Genomic DNA, 21,507 nt, shown 5'->3' with positions numbered 1-21,507 from the left:
ATGAAGGGTGCCAAGAGAAGGCTAGAAAATGGAATTACTGCAAGAGAATGTGTTTCCACAAGGAGGAGAACACCTCGAAATGAGTGCAGCAGCAACCAAAGGAGAGAATCTTGCAGCCCGAGTCAAGGGAAAGGCAAATGAGAGCAAATGGGCCCAAGAAGCGGTCTCCGGATGGTAGCAACAAGCTCCAAACCCTAATCTCAATGGCTGTAGGCACTCAGAAATGCAGCAGTAGGCCCCAAAACTCAAAGTCGACTGATGTAGAGCTTTAGAATGCAGGCACGCTTCACGAAGCAGCTCCAAACGGGTCGGTACTGCAGGAAAGCAATTCTGAACAGCTTGGAAATCACTCCGTAAAGACCCGGAATGCGCTGTACAGCAGGGAGAATGCTCCGAAACCTGTCCGTACAGGTTGTATCGCAGTCTATGCAGGCTGTACGGCTCGCACGTGTGGAGGTGGCAGCAGGAAAACAGCTCGGGGATGACAAAACAGCTCTGAAATGCTGATTCAGGGTACCAAAATACTTCGAAATGCTGTAGCAGCCTGAATGGAGGTGATTTTCCAGCGATGGAACTCCTTAGAACAGCCTTAGGGGACCACACATGCAGCAAATGCCTTCAAGACGAAACAACCAACAGATAACAAGGAGAGAATGGCTGCCAAACAGCTTGGGAAAGCTATCAATGGCTGAGGGACTAGGGCAAGCAATGGAGGTGGAAGCCAATGAACCGAAATCTGTACTGCTGTAATGTACGAACTAGTACAAAGTACACCCAATATAAGAAAACCCTAGGACAAGGTGTCCTAACTAGACTAAGTGTCCTTTTATTGAGGCCTCTTCGCAGTACTTGATTCTTTCCGGACAGCCTTGGATATTTTTTGCTCAGCTGCAGGGGCACACATTATTTGGCATAAATCCTTTGGCTTTTGGATCACTGATGAGGACACTCTAGGCTGGGGAGTTGACATTGGCTTTTCCTGGATTCAGAGGGGTGTTCTTGTCAGATATTTGGGATGCCAGGTAGGATTGGGCATCTCTGCAGCACAGCAATTTGCCCCAGTACTAGAAAGTATAAGAAAAAAGCTCCTTTTTTGGAGCTCAGCCAAACTCGACCTTGCCTCTAGAGTTGTGGTAATGAACGAGGTTCTCTTGGCCACCGCCGAGTCGGCAGATGTTGCAGTGAGGGTGGCCTGGGAGACCATTATTCTCCCTACATGGAAAGGGGGCCTTAATATCATTGACCCGGACTTGCAGTGCAGGGCATTGCTTTGTAAGGTGGTGGTGAGGGGACTCATGCCTGGACAGGAACCTTGGAAGGATTTCTTTTTTGGACGCATTCAGGCTTGCACACCTACCTTGGGAGATGATTGGGTGGACAGCCCTAGCTGGATTTTTACTTCCGCCTCTCTCAGGTCTTCTACCTCTCCTCTCATGACTGCCATCCTAAAAGCTTGGGGGAGCTTCAAGAACACTCTTCTAAGGATTCTGCCCTCTACCCTTGAAGAGATTGATAGGCAGCCGATCATTTGGAACGATAGCATACTTGATGAGCATGGCAAACCACTGGGCACTTCCCATTAGATGCAGTGGTCTAGACGGGAGAGAGGCCCTGCCTACACAGTAGGCACTTGGAAGGCTTTTATCAGGCTACCTGAGGATTAGAGGCTTCAGTCCGTGAGTCATCTCAGAGGGGTAGCACGTAGGATTCAGTAGATAAATGCAACCATCCCGGTGGAATGGACAGTTGAGATGTCTATTACTTCCACCACTTGGATGGGAGCTTTTTCGAGGATAGCAGTTCCTCTACAGGTGATCGCTGTTCGAGATCTTGGGAAAGATGCTCTAGTCTTTGACGTTGGGGATGGAGGTATACTCTCTAGATCCACGGATGATATTCTTCTAAAGGTTGCCTTTCAGCTTGTCAGGTTTTGTGGACCATGGAGCGGGCTTGCAATGGTACTTAGAACCCGACCCTCTACTCTTGGCCTTGGGATCCTGGAGGTTGTGGTTATATGGAGGTGCACCTATCAGGTACTTGCAGTGGGACCCAGGAGAGTGGGAGTGGATAGATCATGGGCACCGAGAGAGGGGGATTCCCTTCTTTCGTTTCACGGTTGGTAATGCCATGAGATTTCAGCTGAGCAGTAGAGGTTGGATGATGGGAACAAAGAGTGGAAGCAAGAGGGAGAGAGAGAGTGGAAGGAGAGAGCACAAGTTTTGTGGGAAGCAAAAAGTCTATTGTGTGACTTCCCTTATTGCCTTTTATACAAAGAATAGATAAGGTGATGACGTGGCAGTATAAGTACCACTTATACAAGGAATAGCACATTGTGCTTTATCCCCAACAATCTCCCACTTAAAGGCAATGTGCCCAAAAAAGAGGAAGAAGTGTACATAAAAACATATACACAAAATACAAGAGAATCTCAACATGAGAAACTCAGCCAACACCCATCTGTACTCTGCAATGTGCAAAGCGTTGCGGGTTAAGACTCTTGGTCAAAAGATCTGCAGGATTGTCATGAGTGTGCACTTTGACAAGCCGAATGCGCTTATCCTCAAGTACCTGTCTGATAAAATGATATTTCACCTCAATGTGTTTCGTTTTGGCATGAAACACAGGATTCCGTGCTAGCTGAATAGCACTCTGACTATCACAATGCAAAATAGGAACCTCTCCTGATAAACCAATATCTCCCACTAGACGAGATAACCATATGGATTCTTTGCACGCCTCTGTGGCTGCAACATATTCTGCCTCTGTGGTAGATAAAGCAATGCATTTTTGCAGCCGAGAGATCCATGAAATAGCACCACCACCTAAGGTGAAAACATATCCTGTAGTAGACTTTCTTTGGTCTACACATCCTGCAAAATCTGAGTCTGTGAACCCATGAAGAACCAAGTCTTTCTTCCCAAAGCAAATGCACACATGCATTGTGCCCTTAAGATATCTCATGATACCTTTCACGGCTTCCCAATGCTTCTTGCCAGGTGTTGCCATGTATCTACTGACAACTCCCACTGCAAAGGCAATATCTGGACGTGTAGCCACCATTGCATACATGAGACTACCAACCGCGGATGCATAAGGAGTCTTGGCCATTTCAGCCCTCTCATCATCTGACTGTGGGCTGTCTTTTTGACTGAGTTTCACATATGGAGGTAAAGGAGTATTAAGAATCTTTCCTCCCTCCATATTGAAACGCTGCAAAACCTTGCCAATGTATTCCTTCTGAGACAAATAGAGCAGTTTCTGATTTCTGTCCCGTATGATACGCATCCCTAAGATGTGATTTGCATCACCAAGATCCTTCATATCAAAGGTCTTATGCAATCCCATTTTCAGTGCATCAATCTCATACCGAGATTTGCCTGCAATAAGCATGTCATCAACATAAATGATGAGCAAAATAAGGTTACCATCCTTTGCTTTCTTGGTATAGAGACAGTGATCAACATCACTTCTCTTAAACCCCTGAGATTGCATGAAAGTATGGAATTTGAAGTACCACTCCCTTGGAGCCTGCTTCAAACCATATAAGCTCTTTTTCAGCTTGCATACCAACTTTTCTTTGCCTTCACTGACAAACCCTTCTGGCTGTACCATAAAAATTTCCTCATGAAGATCACCATGAAGAAACGCAGTTTTGACATCCATCTGACACAAGTCCATGTCCTCATGTGCAACCAATGCCAAAACAGCCCTCAATGTTGTCATTTTCACCACAGGGGAAAAGATTTCATCAAAGTCAATGCCCTTCTGTTGCTTGAACCCCTTGGCAACCAATCTTGCCTTGTATTTGTTCTCAGCATTAGGAGAGGCCTTGATCTTATAGACCCATTTGCATGGTAAGGCATTCTTTCCAGTTGGTAGTTTCACCAAATCCCATGTCTTATTTTTGATAAGAGAATCCATTTCTGAATGCATGGCCTTCTCCCACTTTCTCTTATCATGCCTTCTCATTGCTTCCTGATAGCATGAAGGCTCACCACAATCTGTCAACATGACAAAATCAGCCACATAGTTCTGTCCTGGAACAAAAAATTCAGGAGGTTTGGATACTCTGGTGGATCTCCTTACCCAAACATCTTGATTGGCTGGCTGTTCAGCCTGCATATCAGCCATATTATGTGGTTGTACCACCTCTTCTGGCTGTGCTACATCACCAAGGTGTGGCTCTATCTGTGGCATATCAAAGGCAATTTGATTAGGCTGATTCTCAGCCTCTATTCCCTGTGCATGAGGGACATTTGCAGCAGCACCTTGCTGCATATTATTGGGCATATTTTGCTGTCTATTCACAATGATTTCTTCAAAGACAACCTTCTTATTTTCTGATTTTTGTGAGGGCTGCCTGTGCATGCTTTCCTCATGAAAAATCACGTCATTGCTGCGTATAATCTTCCTTCCAACAGCATCCCACAATCTATACCCCATTTCACCACTATCACCATATCCAATAAAGATGCATCTATTTGACATTGGTTGGAGTTTGTTGCGCTGATCTTTTCGTATGTGCACATACGCATCATAGCCAAACACTCTCAAGTGTTTATATGAGGGTGGCTTGCCATACCACTATTCCTCAGGTACTTTACCATCCAACCGCTTATTTGGTGACCTATTGATGACATGAATGGCCGTTTGAACAGCCTCTGCCCAAAAACCATAGGGTAAGGCAGCATGAGACAGCATACTACGGACTCTATCTTGAATAGTCCGATTTGTTCGCTCTGCAACTCCATTCTGTTGAGGATTATGAGGGCTTGTGAATTCCCTCTTTATCCTCTTTTTGTCACAAAATTCCTCAAATATTTTGGAGACATATTCTCCTCCATTATCAGAGCATAAGCATTTCAACTTCTTGCCTGTGTGATTTTCAACCAAGGCAACAAACTTTTGAAATGCATTAAAAACTTCATCCTTCCTCTTGATGAAATAGACCCACACTTTCCTTGTGGCAACATCTATAAATGTAACAAAGTATTCATGACCACCCATAGACAACTGAGGCATTTGACATACATCACTATATACCAAATCTAAGGGTGTCAATCTTTGTTGCAATGTCACTTTATGTGGTGACTGTGAATGCTTACCAAAAATGCAATGCTCACAATGCTTAAATTCTGAAAATTTCAGAGACGGTAAATAACCCAATTGAGACAGTGCTTGCATTCCTTTAACACTCATGTGTCCTAACCGGCCATGCCACAATGAAACCTTTGGCACCTCAGTTACGGCAACCACATGATTCTTTACATCAGAAACATGCAAAGCATACAAAGTATCACACTTATACCCCTTTGCAATGACTCTAGCTCCCTTGGTTATCTTTCACCTACTATCACCAAACACAGTGTAGTAGCCTTGATCATCCAATTGACCAGTACTAACCAAGTTCTTTTTAAGCTTTGGCACATGCCTAACATCATGTAGCATAAAATGTGTGCCATCAGCAAATACAAGTTTCACATCTCCAATCCCTTCAATAGAGCATGCATAATTGTTTCCAAGATGCACAACACCCTGTGAACCACCATTATATGAGCAAAACCACTCCCTGTGTGGTGTCACATGGAAAGAAGCACCCGAATCAATGATCCAAGTGGTCATATCACTATCATCATCAGTGATCAAAGCATGTGCATCAAGTGATGAAACAAAAAGAATGTCATCCTCACTCTCATGAGTGACTGCATTTATCTCTTCAAACTTCACACCACTGTTACTGCTCTCTGCATGTTGCTTGCCTTTATCATTTTTGGCATCCTGATTGTTGTTGCTGCCCTTCTTTTGCTCCTTTTTCAACTTAAAGCAATCTTTCTTCATGTGCCCCTTCTTTCCACAATGAAAGCACTCAATGTCCTTCTTAGGACGTGACTTACTGCGGGATTTGTTCCTTTGGCTGTCATTACCTCTATGCTGAGGTCTTCCCCTTGTGTTAAGGGCAGTGGAAGACTTACTTGAAGCATTATTCTTCCTATTCATCTCCTCCATGAGGAGATGGCTCTCAACATCTGCATACACAAGAATAGGATTTGAATTGCTCAAAGCTGTCCTGAAAATATCCCAACTCTCAGGAAGAGTACAAAGCAAGAAAGTTGCTTTAAATTCATAATCAATGTTGAATTTCTGATTTGCTAACTGCTTGATGATAGAGTTAAACTCATTTAGGTGCACACTCATAGTCATGCCCTCCTTCATCCTGAGATCCATGAGCTTCTTGAGCCAATAAACCTTGCTTGCTGCACTTTGTTGAGCATACAAATCTTCCAACCTTCTCCACATATCCCATGCAGTGTCCTCATTCTCAACATTGAACAAGAGCACATCTGAAATAGAAAGCATAATTGTGGAACGTGCCAATTCATCAACACTTTCCCAATCATCATCAGACATATTATTTGGCTTCACCCCCTTTTCCTTGATAGGACGGGCTTGGTGCTTTTGAAGAAGCACATTGTAGCACTGCTTTTGCCAAATGGCAAAGTTGTGTGCTCCTTCTAACTTCTTGATGTTAAGAAGTGAACCACCTTCACTCCCACTTGAAGCCATGTCTGAGCAAATAAAAAACAGCAAAAGCCAAATAAAATAGCAACCAAAATTTGTTCTCTACAGGAGAGAACTTGCAGCCAATATACCTTCCACCTTTGAATGCATAAATAGTCCCAAAACTGTAATAAATTTCCTGCACCACTATGACTGCAAAACTGAGTCAAATATGCCTGCAAGACTGAGTGCAACTCACTCAAAAATCTGTCCCAACTTGTGACAGAGATAGAGGCATCCAAAACTCAGAGAAACTGTCCCAAAATGACAATCAAAACAGTCATAAAACTGCAGCAAACAGTATTCTTGTTTTTCTCAACATAAAAGCATCCAAATTGACATCCAAGATACTATTCCAGTGTTACAAAGAGTTGCTGAGCACTTGTGCACCAAAAGCCCCAATTTTTGAGGTCAAAAGTCAAACTTTGACCACCACAAATGTGCACAATCCAAGCATAAAACAAATCAGCACCACTTTTGCAACAATGTCAATGCATCCAAGTGCTCCAAGCACTGTTTCACAAAGGCATAACCTCTGGCATCGAGCTCGAGGAATATTCTTGGAATATTTTTAAATTCTTTGAGATTCCCCCTTCCAATGTGTCCCAAACAGAAAATTTCTTGCTTCAATGTGCAAGAGCAAGCCTTCCAATGCATAAAATTGCAAAAGCCCCAAATTTCTCTGCCTTATCCACTGCCACGTGTCACTTTTTGACAGGCTGAACCCTAAAAGTGATGATATCTCAGCACCACGAAGGCGAAAGTCAACCAAACTTGGCAGACAGTGTCCCTTCAAGTAGGCGACCACTTTTATGATGTCAAAAGGGCAGTAAAATGTGCGAAATCCACAAATCTGCAACTTGCCCTGTGGCTGGAAACTGAGAATCAGCAAGAGCTTCGCAACGGTCAAGCAGAATCCAACCAAACTTGGCAGGATTCCTCTCCAGGAGTAGGCGACCACTTTTAGTGCAAAAGATTGGAGAAAAACCCCAAAAAGATAGGCGAAATTCAACTCCTGTGTGGCTGAAAGGTGTCGCCCTGCTTAAACTGCACCGGATCTAATGTAAAGTACTACAAATGAAGTCGCCCTTCTGTAGGAGGTGTAGCAATACCAAGAGCTCCAACTGGAAAGTGTCCTTGACCACTTTCACACTGTATTTCGCTTGCTACAGCCCAAAAACCAGTCAAAAATGCTGAAAAACAGCAAGTACACTCACCCAAAAGGTGTCTCCAGCTAGGAGCACGAGAATAGAAGTGATTCCCGCGATGAAACTCCACGAAACAGCTGGGGGCAGCGAGGGAGAGAGGCTGGACTGCGTGGGCAGCAAGAACAAGTGACTTCCCGCGATGGAAAGGTCACACCGTGCGAGGGGAGGCTAGGGAACGAGGAGGAGGAGCTGGTGGGTAGGGAGGCTCTGATACCAATTGATGGGAGCAAAGAGCGGAAGCAAGAGGGAGAGAGAGAGTGGAAGGAGAGAGCACAAGTTTTGTGGGAAGCAAAAAGTCTATTGTGTGACTTCCCTTATTGCCTTTTATACAAAGAATAGATAAGGTGATGACGTGGCAGTATAAGTACCACTTATACAAGGAATAGCACATTGTGCCTTTATCCCCAACATTGGATTCCCTCCAGAGCCCCCCATTGGAATAGCTTCTTCATCACCGCAAATTTGCGTAGGAATTTCTGGAGGAGGCTCTGGAAATCCCTTAGAAATAGAAAGATCACTCTTTTCTTTTGGCTTTCTATTCATGGAGGGATTGCAGTGAATCTGTGGAGATCATGGTTTGGGGCTGATTCCACTTGCCCTCACTGTCATTCTGCAGAGGAGTCAATGCGACATTGCCTTTGGGACTGCAATCAAGCGAGAATTGTTTGGAAAGGAGTTGCTCGGATACTCAGCATTTTTCATACTTCCCCTTTCTTCATGACTTGGGGCTCGGTCGCATGGTTATCCCTTACTGGACCCCAGGTGTTTTATGGGGCACTCTCGATCTGCCGTCAGGTGATAGAGCCCTGCGCTCTTCAGGATGTACCACATATTCCTTTTAGAGCTTCACATGTTTCAGTGGACACCTCTTGGGAGATTTTGGCTAGCATTTCTTCTTGGCACATTCGGAGAGCCAAATGCACAGAGGCCTTGGATGACACCTAGATACACCCATCACAGGTGTTCACAGGTATTTGAAGTGACACGGTTCACACTTTGATAGCCACATGGGCTAGCATGCAGGGCCCTTCACGGGCAGCCTCTTCTAGGAGGACTGTATTTCTTCGAGTTTGGAGGGGTTCTCCCTTTTTCTCGGAGGTTGCTACCGGATTGAGATGGCACTATCAGCCCCAATCCTTTCTTTTTGGCTCTTGAGTTTTTCATGCATTGCATGGTGTATCATGTATTCCCGTATGGAGCTTGCTCTAACGGTTTTCTTTAATACTTAATAGAAGTCTCTTTTTTGCCCAAAAAAAAAAAAAGATGATTTGTTTGGGCTGATTGGGGCCGATGACAAGCTTGATGGCACCAATTACTCCATGTGGTCATACATGATGGCACATGTTTTGGTTGCCAAGAATCTATGGCATATTGTTTCCGGTTCTGAGGCCAGGCCTACACACACTGTTACTGGTGCTACACCTGCAACCTCTGCTTCTTCAGGTGATGGTTCTAGTGCTACAGCCAGGACTCCTGCACCTCCTGCTCCAGGTGCTTTGCCTCCTTCACAGGAGCAAATTCAGTGGGATGGTCGTGATGCCAAAGCACATGCCTTGATTGCTCTTTCAGTGAAACGGGTTATTATCCCTCATATTCGGTCTTGCAAGATAGCTAAGCATGCATGGGATCAGCTTGCATCTTTGTATCAGGTGCGGAATGAGGCGAGGGTTGCCTATCTCCGCAGGCAATTGAAAGATTTAAAGCTTGATGAGGGTGGCAACATGGATGCCTATCTCACTAATGTGAAGGATTTGAAAGAGCAGTTGGCCAACATTGATGAGATTATGCCTGATTCTCAGCTGGTTTCTAATACCCTTGATGGGTTGCTTGATTCATATCAAGGCTTTGCTACTACATTGAGGTTGGTTGTAGGGGGTGATGCCAATCATTTCTCATTTGACCATCTTGTTGCTCTTCTTCTTTAGGAGGAGCAAAGCCGTGTGAATCGCAATGCTACTATGGCTAGTGATCAAGCATTTGCTGCCCATCATAAACACAAAGGTAAAGGCAAGGTTTTTCAGCTAGAAAGCCCTCTCATTCCCATGCTGATCATTCACATGGTGCCTCTTCTTCAAGGGATCACAAAAAGAAGAAGAGATGTAACTATTGCAGGAAACCTGGGCATGATATTTCTGAATGTAGGAAGCGCATAGCATCTGAAAAGAAAAAAAAAGAGTCTAGTCTTGCAGTATCTGGTTCTTCTAGTGCAGAAGATCGACATGAGTCCGCTAATTTCGCACAAGACCACCATTGGGCTTTCTTGGTTACATGTCAGTATAATCCTGATGTTCATGATGCTTGTATGGCAGTTTCAGATGTTCGTGATGCCTGGTTCTTTGATAGTGGTGCTAGCAAGCACATCACTTTTTGCAAGAAGTTATTTAGCTCATTGGAGCTTACATCTAAGTGGGGTAGTGTCACATGTGCCGATAATGCATCATTTACCGTGAAAGGTATTGGGCAAGTTGCTCTTACTTCTGTCTCTGGTGGTATTGTCACTCTAGAGAATATGCTTTATGTTCCAAGCATTCATAAGAACCTCATTTCTATTACAGCCATTGCTACATGCGGCTTTCATGTTATTTTTGATGGTGTGAGGTGTGCAGTGTATGATGTTACACATGCCTTCACCCTGGTTTTGATTGGCACATTGTCTAGCGGTCTTTACAGACTTGATGCTTATGGCAGATGTTCAGATGATGATGCTGCACTTGCCGATGCACATGCCTTTGCTATTGATTCCGAAAATTACAGCTTATACACAGTGATGTCTGTGGTCCCATGAGGACTCCATCATTGGGTCGTCATCTCTACTTTGTTACTTTTATTGATGATTGCTCCAATTTCACTTGGGTCTTTGGGCTGAAGCGCAAATCAGAAGTGTTCATGGTGTTTAAACATTTTTCAGCCATGGTTGAAAATGAATCTAGACTCAAGATACAGACATTGTGCACAGATAGAGGTGGGGAATACTTGTCTAAAGGTTTTGATGCTTTTCTGAAAGGCAATGGTATTGTGCATCAGCTCACAGTGAGGCTGACCCCTCGGCAAAATGGCAAAGCTGAGAGGAAAAATAGAACTCTTATGGAGATGGATAGATGTATGCTGAAAAGCAAACACATGCCTCACAAATTCTGGCTTGAAGGTCTAATGTGTGCCAACTACATCTTAAATCGGTCTCCCACTAAGGCTTTGAAAACAAAAACTCCCTATGAAGCCTGGAATGGGAGAAAGCCTTCAGTGGATCATTTCCGTGTCTTTGGATGCCTTGCATATGCTCATGTGCCAGTTGAATTTTGGCATAAGTTGTCAGATAAGGCAATTAAGTGCATATTTGTTGGGTACAGTGCAGAAAACAAGGGGTACCGTCTCTATACACGCAAGATCATTGTCAATAGAGATGTGATATTTGCATAAAATTCAGCTCACACTCAGGCTGAATTTCATATGCCTTCTTCTTCAGAGGATGTTTTTGAGGGGTTGTTACCCATTGCCTTGGGTTCCCCTACTGATATTTCTGATGCAAATCAGAATTTACAGCCACCTCCCGATGCTCCAGTTCAGCCACAGGATGTCTTGCCACCTCCACAGGCAGTGGAACAGGTGGTTCAGCAAGAAATTGCAGACATACATGCAGCAAAAACAGTCCCAAACTGGCTGTTACAGACTCTCAGGGAGAGTAAGATTGATGCTCCATTACCTGGCAGGACTCGCAGTGGAGTAAGGCACATGCAAGGTGCTAATTCAATGGAATCAGCATATGCAGGTGCTCTTCTCGATGAGGAGGAGACTACAACATTCGAAGAAGCAAAGGACAATGTGCATTGGATGAATGCCATGCACGATGAATTGCAGTCCATTCAAAAAAATCAGACTTGGGATGTCGTAGACTTGCCACCAGGTAAACATGCCATTGGTACATGATGGTTTTCAAGGTGAAACGGAAGCCAGATGGCTCCATTAACAGATACAAGGCAAGGCTAGTTGCCAAAGGCTATGCTCAGAAAAAGGGCATAGATTATGAGGAGACTTTTGCTCCTACATCCCGGATGACCACCATCCGATCTGTTATTGCAATGGCTGCACATTTTGAGTGGAATGTTCATCAGTTGGACATTAAAACAGCCTTCCTAAATGGAGACTTGTTGAAAGAGGTTTATGTCAAACAACCTCCAGGCTTTGAAATTTCAGGAACTGCACTTCAGGTATGCAATCTAAATAAAGCTTTGTATGGGCTGAAACAGGCCCCTCGTGCATGGTATGCCAAGATTCATGCCTTTTTTACCAACAAGGGGCTGCACAATAGTCCTACTGAGAGCACCCTCTACATCAAGAAGGATGGGGGGGAAATTTTAGTCATCATTCTTTATGTCGATGACTTACTGCTCACAGGGTCCAATGAAGATAATATTGCAGATTTCAAAGCTGATTTACAGACCAACTTTGACATGTCAGATTTGGGGCTGCTTCACTTCTATTTGGGGATCCAGTTCTCTCAAGAGAGACGTGGCACTGTTATGTCTCAGTCCAAGTATGTGCAGAAAGTCTTGGACAGATTTAACATGCATGATTGTAAGCCCATAGTCACTCCCATGGAGCCGGGGCTGAAACTCACAATGCATGATGCAGGAGAATCAGTTGATGCCACATTTTACAGTCAGGCTGTTGGATGCCTCATTTATCTCTGCAACACTAGACCTGATATTCAGTTTGCAGTATCTCAGGTGAGCAGGTTTATGCACAGCCCAAAAACTATGCATTGGCAGGCAGTTAAGCGCATCTTCCGTTATTTGCAGGGCACGAAGTCTTTTGGCTTGTTATTTCCTAGGGGGGGTGACTTGTAGATGCATGCCTACAGTTATTCAGATTAGGCTGGTGATTATGACACTAGGCAGTCCACTAGTGGCAATTGTTTCTTTTTGGGTAAAGCTTGCATTTCCTAGCTGAGCAAGAAACAATCTACAGTGGCTACCTCATCATGTGAAGCTGAGTACAGGGCAGCTTTCACAGCAACAGTTGAATGTGTCTAGCTGCGTCGTCTATTTGCTGATCTTCATTTGTCATTGGAGGGTCCTTCTCCAATTCTCACTGATAGTCAGAGTGCCATTGCAGTGGCAAAGAATCCAGTGTTTCGTGCTCGCACGAAGCACATTGAGGTTCACTATCACTACGTTAGAGAGAAGTTGCATGCAGGAGAGATCAGTATGATCTTTGTGTCCACACATGACAATGTTGCAGATATTTTCACCAAAGCACTTCCACGTGAAAAGTTTGAGGCATTTCGCAGTGCCCTGAACTTATATCCGTTTGGTGATTAATCATCCTTGTACATGACATTGGCACTGCAGGGGGGTGTTAGAATTATAGATATAATTCAGCAGTGACCAATGTAATTTAATAAGCTAGTTAGGGACACTTTTCCCTCTTTAAGAGGTTTTTCCCCCTAACCGCAGTTAGTCCACTAACTGTGGTTAGTGACTACTAAGGTTTTGTCACTAGGACAAAACCTTATCTTACTCCTTCAGTTGTATCTCTCTTACACTCATCTATTTTGCAACTAAGCTTTCAGCTCTCTCTCTCTCCCGTTTTCAGTTCTCTCATTTGCTCTCTCTCTCCCATTCTCACAAATGCCTTTGTTTCCATCCAATGCTCGGGATGATGTTTCATCTGAGGTTGTCCCTCCTCCATCTATTGGTCATTTACAGCCCCATGTGCATGCAGAAATTCAGCTTGATATGCCTATCATTGATCATGATCATTTGCACCGGGCTCTTGACCAGGAAAGAGCAGAAATCCAGGAGCCTAAAAAGGTACCCCATTGGCTCCTTGACACATTAAAAGACAGCAAACAAGACACTCCTTTGCCAGCCCTTACGAGACCAGCTGTCCGGAAAGAGCATGCTAGTTTTGTTGCTTATGCTTTGGTTGCTACAGCATGCAATGAAGAGCCATAATGTCATCAAGATGCCTTTCAGAATGATTGTTGGATGAAGGCCATGTAAGCTGAATTGGATTCTATCCATCAGAATGACACTTGGGAGTTGTGTGATTTACCTTATGGCACGAATGCCATTGGAACTAAGTGGGTTTACAAGATCAAACGGAAAGCTGATGGTTCAGTGGACCGTTACAAAGCCGGTCTTGTTGCTAAGGGCTATGCTCAGTAGCATGGCATTGACTTTGAGGAGACTTTTCCAGGATCACTATCATTGGCATTGTTATTGCCTTTGCTACCCACTTTCATTGGCAGATACATCAGCTTGGTATTAAGATAGCTTTCCTTCATGGGCATTTGCAGGAAGAGGTCTATGTTTCCCAACCTCTTGGCTTTGAGGTTGAAGGTTCTGAAAGCAAGGTATGTCGCTTGAAAAAGGCCCTCTATGGATTGAAGCAAGCACCTCGGGCTTGGTATTCAAGAATTCATTCTCACTTGCTCACACTTGGCTTTCAAAACAACCCTACAGAAGCTACCCTTTACATCCGCAAGCGTGGGACAGATTTGCTGATTTTAGTCCTTTATGTGGATGACATGCTTGTAACTGGGACACATGCTCAGCAAATTGCAGATTTTTAAGTTGATTTGCAGCAGATATTTGCTATGTCTGATCTTGGTCTTCTGCACTACTGTCTGGGCATTCAATTTGCTAGCAGTGAGGGGGGCATTTTGATGTCACAATGCAAGTACATTGGGTAGCTTTTGCAGCGTTTTCAGTTTGAGGATTGCAAGCCAGTATCATTAGAGACTAGTTTTCACTTCTCTTCTGAGGATGGCAGCGGTACATGTGATGTCACTCTCTATCAGCAGGCAGTTGGTTGTTTGATTTACCTATGCCATACGAGACCTGATCTACAGTATGCTGTCTCACAGTTGAGCAGATATATGCACAGATCATCTATGCACCATTGGCATGCCGTGAAGCGTGTTTTCAGATATATTAAAGGCACTCAGCGTTTAGGCCTTCTTAATGGGGCTGATACTTCACTTTTCATGCATGGGTTCACTGATAATGATTGGGCTGGTTGTTATGACACTCGTGTGTCACACAGTGGCAATTGTTTTATGCTTGGTACTTCATGTGTTTCTTGGTTCAGCAAGAAGCAGATACAGTTGCTATTTCTAGCTGTGAAACTAAGTACAGAGCGGCTTTTACAGCTACAATGGAGTGTTTTTGGCTTCGGAAGCTACTTGCAGATCTTTGTGCATGTCAGACTGCTCCTACCGTCATCTTCACTGATAGTCAGAGTGCTTTGGTTGTCGCACGGAATCCAATTTTCCATGCTCGCACAAAGCACATTGAGGTTCACTATCACTATGTCAGAGAGCGATTATCAACATGTGATATTAAGTTGTCTTATGTTCTCACTGAAGACAACTTGGCAGATCTTTTTACGAAGGCTCTACCTCGACCTAAGTTTGAGGCTTTTCGGCAAGCTTTAAACTTAGTATCTTTTGTAACTTGATATGTTGTACTCTATGCAGTCATAGGTTGCTATATCCTACGGGACGAACATGTGCAACCATGACACTAGATATTTAGGTATCTTGAGCCATGTCCAGGATACTTCAGCCCATACCATGAGGGGGTTTTGTAGGCTATCTCATGGGCTATCCATAGATGCCACTTATACCTTGGTATGAGCCTTGTAGGCCTAGTTATAGTCAATTAGGACTATTGGTACATTAGTTTAGGTACCATCTAGGTCAGTTAGGACACTTAGTCCAGTTAGGGCAGTTAGCCCTAGGGTTTTGTTATGTTGGCTCTCCCTTGAGCCTCCACACTTCAGTTTTTGCAGCAATCTATTACAGCATCTCGTTTTTCTCCTTTGTGCTTCCATTTTTGAGCTTACATTGCTTCCAACACCCAACAGAAACTAATGGAGTCCCCCTACATTGCTTCCAACACCCAACAGAAACTAATGGAGTCCCCCTACAGCCCCTTCATTTTCACAATGAAATTTATTTCACAACTCTCCCAGTCAAGGAGAAAATGAGACAAATCAGGCTTAAGATGGACCACGAAAATCAGACATATATGAAACAGAAATAGTGAAAGCAGTCAGTCAAATGGAGTGCTAGGTACATGCCAAGGAATGGATCAAGTACTCTCTCAGGTTCTCAAAGAAACAGCCCGTAAAGGATTCAAAAATGGACAATGAAGATGCAAAGTGATGCCATACAATGGCTGGTTTGATGAAGAATGTAAAAAAGCCAAATTGGACTGGTTTTTAGCCTCTCTTGAAGAAAAAGACAGCAAGGAGAAAATATGTGAAAACATGACAAGGAGAAAAAGTAATGATTTTCCTGAAAAAAAAAGCAAGAACTGAAGGTTCTATCCAAAAGACTTTTTGAGAACCTACACTCCAAAAGACCAACTGAAATTGAAGTGTCTTGGGAGAGCTTCATTGCACACATCAGAAATCTGTACAAGATCAATGATGAAGCATCTTGTACAAGAACTGTTTTCAACCAAAGAAGCATCAAAAGTCATACAAAGTCTCATAAATGGAAACCCATAAGGTCTAATAGCTGAGATGATTGGGGGGGTTCTTTATATAGGGATGGAATGCCCATTTTGGTTGTCCTTGCAAGGTCTTCTTCACTCTGGCAATGACAAATCAGTATATCATTGCTTTTAAAAGGCTTTGGATATGGTACCAAGGCAAAAGCTATGGGAAAGAAGGGATAAACTTAAAGCCCCTCTAGAGCTAAGAGCTGCTACATCCACATTGTATGGAAGGGTCGTATCTGAGCTTACACATCCCACCAAAAACTCCACCCTTAAAGGCTCTTTTATCAGTTACATATGAGTGAAACAAGGCTGCCCTCTCTCCCCCACACTCTTTGGACTTCATAGATGACCTAGAGCAATGGATAAGACAAAAGGGCAGAGGGGACGTTCAAATCACATGATATGTGGTTTTATTGCTTATCTACACAGATGATGTGGTCCTCTTTGCTAGAATTGCATGTTAGCTTCCAAAGCACCTTAATGTCTTCTCAGATTTCTGCAAAAGCATGTATGATTGTAAATATTGAAAAGACCAAGGTGATGATCATTGGGAAAAAGGATAAGTCTAATTCTATTTTGTTTGATGGCAGCAAGCTAGAAGTGGTGAAATCCTACAAGTATCTAGGACTGGATATCGAGGACAGTTACAAATAGAATCTACGTGTAGAGAAGAGGATACTTGGAGGCTTAAAACTTTGTTCAGATTACAAAATAAATGCAAGAAATCAAACCTTTTTTATTTCAAATGAAAAGACTTCTGTTAAGTATGAGGAAATTCCTTTTTTAGACTCTAGTTCAGCCAGCAGCCTTGTGTGGCTGTCAAGTACGGGGCACAAATCTAGCAACAGAAATTTGGAAAGAATAGAAAGAATTCTGAAAAGTTCCTAATAGAAGAGCTAGGGGTAAGAGTGCCTATCCCATGATTTTGGCAGAAACTGGAATGCTACCTCTTGAGGGTGAAGCAATTTGTATCTTGATCTCTTATATGTTCAAACTGAGAAAAATGGACCGAGTCCCTTACAAAGTGATGGAAGCCACAAGAGAAAAAGGATGGTTCAAAGAGCCATATAACTGTTGGATATCTCAAGCCAAAATTTACTTGAGAAGAAAGGGGCCATAAGGGGCTCTGTGTAACAGAAAGTGGTGGACACTTTGTAGAGAGGATGTAAGAGAAAATGGAGTTCTACAAGAAAGAGGTCAACCCCATGCTAACCTACCTAAGAAGTAGTACCTCAAATCCGATATATCCATGTATAAGAGACATGCTATTCGCAGATGTAGAGTCAGCTTCCATGAACTAGAGATAGAGACCGGTAGATGAACAGACCCCCTCAAACAAGAGAGGCTCTGTAAAATCTTGGTGGATAGTTTGATTGAGGACGAGCATCACTTTATATGGCGGTGTCAAGGATGAACAGCTATGAGGTTGGTACAAGATATGTAGATGGTGGTACCACAAGATCTAATGACCTTTCTCTCCCTCCAGCATGACAGGTTGGAGCTACATTGATCCAGAATAAGTTGACGTTGATGTGAAAAAAAAAAGAAACACAAGTCTGTTCTCAGACAAACACAAAATGACTCAGTACTTTACTGTTGACCCTATACAATCATATCCACTTCTTCAGAATCCAACTCTAGAGACAAAATCGTATCTTCGGGACTTCTCCGGGATCAGTACTATAAAGTGGAAGCTCTCAAGGTAGAGCTTATGTACCGACTTTCAGAGCGGGTATCCAGAGCACACAAGTAACAAGTCAACGTTCCACACAAACTGACTAGAACACACCCAGACTCTTTGAAAGAGGGGAGAGACTACACAGCCCGAAACAAACTGAACTTAGAACTGCACTTTTCCCCAAAAAAAAAAACTCAGAAAGCAGTCAGCCTCAAAACACTATGAACCCACAACCCACTGCTCAATGGCCAGCACGACTCCCAAGGCCATAAGCTGTTCAAAAGAGGAACTGGTGGGTACCATCATCTGTAAACCTGCAGGTATATTCACCGTACAAGCAGCCGTACAATTATACGTACGACAGCAGGCCCGTACAACCACACAGAAATCCGTACAGTCTGCATTTAATGACGACCATCTTCTGTACAACTCGTAGAAGACGTCTTTAATGACCTGTACGTGCCTGTTCCAGCCTGCAATCAAGGCACCGTACTACCAGCCCGTACTGATCAACGATTACACCCCGTACATCCTCGTACTATAGCCCGTACCAATCAGCAATTAAGGCCCGTACAACCTCGTACTGCAGCCCGTACAAAGTCTGCGCTTGAGATTCCGTACCAGCCCGTACCAATCTCCTTTGCAGCTCGTACAAATCCCGTACGGCTCTTTCCAGCCCTCAACCCACGCACGTCACCCGATGCAAGGCTGCCCTTGTTCTCAGAGCTCATGAAGCTCCCTTCTCTTCCAAGGTCCTCCTGCTTCTTCTGTGGCGACGCCTCCACCGTCACCAAGCTTCTCTTCTTTTTTCCGCCTAGTAGCCTCTCTCTCCCTCTCGAGCCTCGTTCTCTTCCCTTCTTTCCATCATTATCCTCCAGGTTCCCACGAACTCCTTCCCGAATCCTCTTGCAAAAGCTGTCCCCTTCATCTACGTCCAGCTCGTCGATTAGAAGCCTCCCTTCATCCATCAGGTAGCCACCTTTGCATGAGCAGGATGCCTTCCTGATTAGTCCAGCCACCTCAGCCTAATCTGCCACCTCATCAGTGACATTTTACCACTCTCAAGACATTTCCCCCGAATCACATTAAATGCACATTTTGCACCTTTAGTCACACAATTCCCACACACATTAGCATGCACATTAAAGCTTGCATGCTTCCCCATATACACACATGAAAAGCCCCTTGACATGGGCACCAGAACACATCAAATTCCCATAACATATAAGACCACAGTGACTCAGGAAAATATAAAAAAACCCTTCATGACTTGACTTTACATGACCCCAAAAACATTTCATTTGACCACACACTGGACACCCTTGCTCTGGAAGTCTGGTACAACCACATTGCATTTCATCATTTCCCTGATAAGTCCCTGCGAAAAACTCTTAGTCTTTCAAGTTCAAAATAAAAAGGTCTTTTACATGTGCAGCCAGTTACATTGGCTTATTCACACACAACCCGCAAATTAACACTATCATGTGTTCAGTGTCTACCCTCATGCACAATCTATGTGGAGAAAAATATATACAGATTTTATCCTATCAACGTAGCAATGCAGTTTGCATTGTTTTAGCGGAGTTGTAATCTAGAGCTCTTTGGACCTTGTATTTTGTATTTGTATTTTTTCAGTCCCATAGATCCTTACGGATCTCCTAGGGACTTTAATTCAAGCATTTCATTTCCTCTCTCTCTCTCTCTCTCTCTCTCTCTCTCCTTTCGTTTAATACATAGCGGAGCTGAGCCCTTGGCTCAGCATGGGGGGTTAGCTTCAGCAAAAGGGTTTATCAAGTCTGCACATGCCAACCATGGAATTCCTGAAGACGAAGATTCTTGCCACTACAGCGATTAGAAAGACCTCTTACTCTAATGTTGCAGCCTCGACATCGACACCCAGCCCCTATGCATTGCATTACAAGCGGAGGATTAGATCTGACCCACGAGCAAATATACTTTTTATAACAAGAAGTGAGAGAGCTCACACTTATGGTTGCAGCTCTTGATAGGAAAGTGAAGGAGATGGCAGGAAATGGTAAGCAAGAAATCATTGCAGAGGTCATACAAAAGTGCATCACATCTCCACCAGCACCAACGCTTGTCTCCACGTTCAAAGAGATGGATCACTGCTCAAGTAAGTTCAGCCAAACAAGAGATGGTCACTGTGGCCAACGACAAAATCGACAAAGAAGATCTTTACGTAGATGTGCAAGAGCAAGAAGCAAGAACGCATAATAAGAAAATATTACGCATTGGGGGGCTGTGAGAAGATTGCCTTGGTTGCTTTGATGAGAAAATGGGCAGTCTACAGAAATGGATTGGAATTAATTAGAGATTTCAAATCTAAACCTAAAGACCCTCGGGAAACTGATGTAATGAAGGCCATTTTATGATAGGACTAGAATTTAGATATATGCTATAATAACCTAGAGATGAGATGCCATGTGCACTCCTGAACTCTCTGGTTTATCTAGATGTTGTAAGTCATTTTGACATTTTGCATTTAGACCCGTGAGGCCTGCTGCGAACATTAATATGACTCTTTCTCTCTCTCTCTCTCTCTCTCTCTCTCTCTCTCTCCATATTTTCCCGTGTTGATCTTGTCACACCCCCTTCCATCTCCGAACTTGTATTACTTATCCAAATCTTTACTTTATTACATTAAGAATGCTGATCTCATTGAACTTGGTCCTCACAACTTGGTACATTTAATGTCCACAGCTTGATGTGTAGGTATCCAGGCCTCTGCATCCTAGAAGTCCATCCAAAAGGCATTCGGGAGTGAATGGCCTCAAGGTGGTGTTGATGACGATAAGTCAATGTCATAGCACATTGCCTTATCAGCAGTGAGAAAGATTGATGATTGATGTATTTAGCTTCAATATCATTCTTATAGGCTTACCCTCCTAGTCAAGGGAGAAATTACGTAGTGGTGGACCTGTAAGTGATCTTCATTTTAAGGGTATGGTGTGACTGTAAGAATCTTGTGTATGCAAAATGATAACTAGTGGAAGGTGTCAAGATGGTGTTTCAACACGCTAAACATGTGATTATAATGCCAAACCAGGCCACTAAGATTCCTGTAGTCTATTTGTATTTCTAACAAGTGCAATGTCGTGATTCTTTTGGGGATTTCTAGTTGCATTTAAGCTATGAATGAAATGTTGGAAGTTGGAGAATCCCTGCAAGATCTGTTTCCCTTGCTGTGTGATATATTTAGATCTGATGATATTGTCTTAGGTTTTAGCACCATTCCACAAAAATTGGTTAACTTACTGGTTTTTTATTTTGAAACTAAATTTATACACATTTTGAAAGGAAGCGTGGAATGGATTTCCATTTTGCCCCGTTAAAAGGGTCGAACACTGCATACATGCTTGGTCCTCATTTCGAGGAGCCAAAGAAACTGAAGGTATTAAAAGCATCAGAAAATCATGATCATACAATGCAAAATCAAAATGTCCCTGAATGAAGTGTTCAATGTGGGAGGAAATGGAGGTTTTGAAAGAAGTGCCTGACGAATGCCCTTTTCTGATGTATAAGATCTTTATTC

General features: G+C 43.4%; 1 protein-coding gene across 1 annotated transcript in view; it reads left to right on the top strand.

Annotated features, from left to right (window-relative positions):
• The window catches only part of LOC147901966 (uncharacterized), a 75,211-nt gene that overhangs the window by 52,807 nt on the left and 897 nt on the right, over positions 1 to 21,507 (top strand). The window lies entirely within an intron of this gene.

Source organism: Dipteris shenzhenensis, chromosome 5 (genome assembly GCF_047967505.1).
Source record: "Dipteris shenzhenensis isolate YYH24624 ecotype China chromosome 5, Dip_SZ_1.0, whole genome shotgun sequence".
In the NCBI taxonomy this organism is placed as follows: Eukaryota; Viridiplantae; Streptophyta; class Polypodiopsida; order Gleicheniales; family Dipteridaceae; genus Dipteris; species Dipteris shenzhenensis.
The sequence above is the reverse complement of the archived record's forward strand: the minus strand, read 5'-3'. Positions and strand labels throughout refer to the sequence as shown.